General features: G+C 40.3%; 1 protein-coding gene across 1 annotated transcript in view; it reads right to left on the bottom strand.

The window, feature by feature from the left end:
* The window catches only part of Smp_123930 (hypothetical protein), a gene marked incomplete at both ends in the record, with an annotated part of 15777 nt that overhangs the window by 11598 nt on the left and 356 nt on the right, over positions 1–3823 (bottom strand). The window lies entirely within an intron of this gene.

The following is a 3823-nucleotide window of genomic DNA, read 5'->3' as shown; positions in this document are numbered from 1 at the left end:
CTCCCCTAGTTGGACCCTCCATATCCACCAACCCGGTTTAAGCGCCAGACATTCGCTTTTTGTCCTCTTAATTCCGTAAACACCCCCAACACGAGAAGGCAGTGAGTGGGACTTTTCTAGCAGTGGCTGTATACGCGTGGCCGTGTGAGAGCATTTCGAGAGGGGGCGGGCCCTTCCCATTCTCGGCCGTACCAGGGCATTTGGAGGCTCAACTCAATCAGATAACTGGAACTGCTGTTGAAGTAAACCCCCCAATGAGATCAAACAAGCTTCTAGTCTAGTGAAGGTTCAACCGTAATCACTCAATGAGTATTATTGACTCAACTAATTAATCCATGACCTATTGATAAAAGCCAGTCTTATTGTTAACAATATTGGTAATTATCACCACTAAAAACATACCTAAGTGTCAGCGATTTACTGCTACTAGACATGTCATACTAAGCGAAAGGATTTCCTATTCCGCTCAGAACTGTTAGGATCACATGAATTCCGCCAGTAGGATGATTAATTAATTATCATACTATTGATTAATGACCCCGATTTCCCTATTTTCGGGTTTACCCAAAGTTTGGGGATTTCCCCAGATCTTAGGAAACTGGGGGTTTTGTGCTATTTCCACAAAACCAATAAAATTTACCCCGAAATAGGGAGATTGGGCCGTTATAGGTGAGCAAACATACGTTTAATACATTTCCCACCTGTCGATCGTAACCACTGGGATTGGTATGTAATAGAGTCCACTGGTTATGAACAATAGAACCCAACATATAGACGACAGATAGTTGCTTACACGAACATCTTACCACACAAAACAAGGAACGGCAAGTAGCGTGCACTTGATGTGTACACCTCCGATGTCCAATATGTCAAATATCACCGTGCATGTTGCCAAAATAAAAAAAAATTCCTGTCGACATCTTCCTGTACAATAAACATGAAGCTCATTGTGTTTTTGTAAGCTCAGTGAAAATTATTGCGTATACACAAGTCGATTAAGCAGTCAAACGTTTGAACTATCATGGGATTGTGAGTGGTCTAGAAGAAGTTTTTACCTAGTGAGCTTCCGTATCTGATAGAAGTAGATCTCCAATTCCTACAGTTAGGGACCTAGGTATGTGAAGTGTACAGCAGAAGGGCACCCGTAAAGTTGCTTAGACCACCTCAACCGATAGAAATTTCCAAGACCGAAATATTTGTACGGAGAAAAATATATCCAAATAGTCCGATTCGCCGGGAGTCACTCTAATTTCTGAGTATTGGAATAAAGGTTTCTGCTGTGACTGTACTTAAGTGGGTATTTTATAAGATGCCAAAGGTTGCTTAGAAATTCTCCTTCGAGTCACCTATACTCTCGCAAATAAAGACCTAACGATTTCAGGCTTTGTTTATTAAAGTTGAATCGATCCCCCTCCACAAAGTTTGATTTAGTAGTTCACCTTTGAATGGGCTTGAGAGTGTTCTTACCCTGTTGGAGTTAGGGAGAAAACATTGTGTTTCCAAACTCCAAATCTAGTCAAGTAAAACCTAATAAAAACTCAATGAAAAGTCCTGCTGTCAAACTTTTCAAAAATAAGTTTAAATTTGCCAGACTAAAATTCTCTCTAGAAGTATATTTAGCGCAGTTAGGAAAAGATTCCCAATAACCGGCCAACAAAGCACTCAAATATCTTTCAACTCGTGAAATGTATCAGATGGACTACTTTACACTTTGAAGTGTTTTAATTAAGTCCATTATCATCCACTCTACTTTAAACCCGAGTCTGATCATCCTGAAGTGCCGGGTTATCATCCAAGTTGCGAACCTTTCTCTGAAGCTCAGAGTCGTCAGCAAAAAGTAACATATTAGAACACACTTTCTGGGAACGTCAGTGATGCAAGACAAAGGGGGAAACGTCACATTATTGAACCACATGGGACCCCACTAGTCTCTGTACCCTGTGACAATGAGTCATAAATCCCGACCTTAAAAACCCAATTACTTAGGTATGACATAAACCTGCCGATCGGTATAAACTCAAAAACCTTCAACTTATGATCAGCGTATGATCAACCCTGTTAAAAGCTCCTGAAAAATTAAGGTATATTTTAACTACCCTCTCATAGTTTCACTAATTATTGTTCAACAATACATCACTTTCGGCAGAATAGTTACCCAGAGCTGGCTTTTCCCAAAATAGTGATATAGGGATGATGAGCAATCGATGGGTGTTAGATAATTGCATGGGCTGAAATAAACTGGGAATACCACAACCTTTGAAGTTTTTGAAAGAGGTTCCTCCGGCTTGTATGAGCATAAAGTTGAGGATTAAAACCATCTTACTGACTGATATGTATGTCCTAATCTAAGAGAACTGTCGAACTTCTTCATAAGTGAAGGTAAATTCTAAGCGCCACAATCCCTGGCTTTTTCTCAGTCGAGTTCCTGACTTCAAATAAACGTAGTTCCATAGGGTTAGATAGGTGAGCTTCGATGGAGTCATCCTCTTCTCTATGTGGGTTCACTGAAGTCGAAGAAAGATTAGAACCATCTTAAAGATTAATATGTATGTCTTAACCTAAGAGAACTGCTAAATCATCAGTATCCAATTTTCCAAATGGGTGTCAGGAGCAGGCTTTTTGAAGACAGTTCAAACTAGAAACTTTGTGGTGAAGAGAAACCTCCCCGATTAGCGAGAAGATTCACCGAGACAACTAAACTCTTGAATGTGTCCCTGATGTGTTACCGAAGAGTCCTATACTCTAACTCATCTTTCCACCTAAAGATGCCAAACACATTCAAGTTCTGACAAAAATTTCGTTTGTAACACCTTCATAGTCGGAAGATAACAACCTTGTCAAATCAGTAGTCAGGGATGAATGGGTTCGAAAATATTCTTGGAAAATTGACGATATTTTGAGAAGTGTTTTATCCAAGCTGACTCACTGTCGCACGAAATGAGTAGCATGGTCTGCCGACTCATGATCAGGTGCGGCTGCGTGATCAAGTTCCTTCCTCTGAGGTCTGTTTAGAAAAACAAATGATGCCAGCATCACTGTCGAAGACTTGGGGAACTATTTATTGTGGGAACATATCTACCTCCACATTTCTATTACAGGAAAAAGAAATTTCCTATGTTCCCGCAACCCCTACCACACGAGCATTATTTTCACTTCATAATTCGTGTAACCAATTTGTTCATATTAAATGAGTTGGTGCTTCTATTTGGATCACATATCTGACCCTGTTCTTCCTCTCTGTAGTAGCCTTATGTAAGAGGTCAATAAACCTGCTCTCTTACCGGACTGTCTCTGTCTCCCTCATGTCCTTCCTTCATAGTTGTTAACAAGTCAAACGATTGACCCCAACCTCTTTTTGTTTTAAATTCCATAATCTTGAGGCCTGTTCGAGTGGGGTCTTGATTCTAGCTGGTTATCAGCATCCATCAGTACGAGATGCCTCGAGATTGGTGGCCAGAACTTCGAATAAGGTGAAGAAAACCTCCATCAACCTTGACCATGACTCGGTTCCTTTCGGGTTAAAAGTAGACCTTGTTGAGTCAAGATACTTTTCAGCTTTAGGTAACTATCTGGTTAACTCCAACTGCTGAACAAAACAAACTCCCTCCTTAATGCCGGTGAGTTCTGAAGGGGGATCTTGAGATTCTTACTTAGATCCGATCACAATATTCTTTTGCCTTTTGTTTTAAAGACTAAGGGGATGATCCCGGAGTTATTTTTGGTCTACTACCACAGAGAGATCATATGAAGCCTAACATGTCTCTCGGATTTATTACTTTTTACTCAAAACGTCTGTTTCCAGTGTCTATACTGAAAAATACGA

The sequence above is a fragment of the Schistosoma mansoni genome, chromosome 1 (genome assembly GCF_000237925.1).
Source record: "Schistosoma mansoni strain Puerto Rico chromosome 1, complete genome".
NCBI classification, from domain to species: domain Eukaryota; kingdom Metazoa; phylum Platyhelminthes; class Trematoda; order Strigeidida; family Schistosomatidae; genus Schistosoma; species Schistosoma mansoni.
The sequence above is the reverse complement of the archived record's forward strand: the minus strand, read 5'-3'. Positions and strand labels throughout refer to the sequence as shown.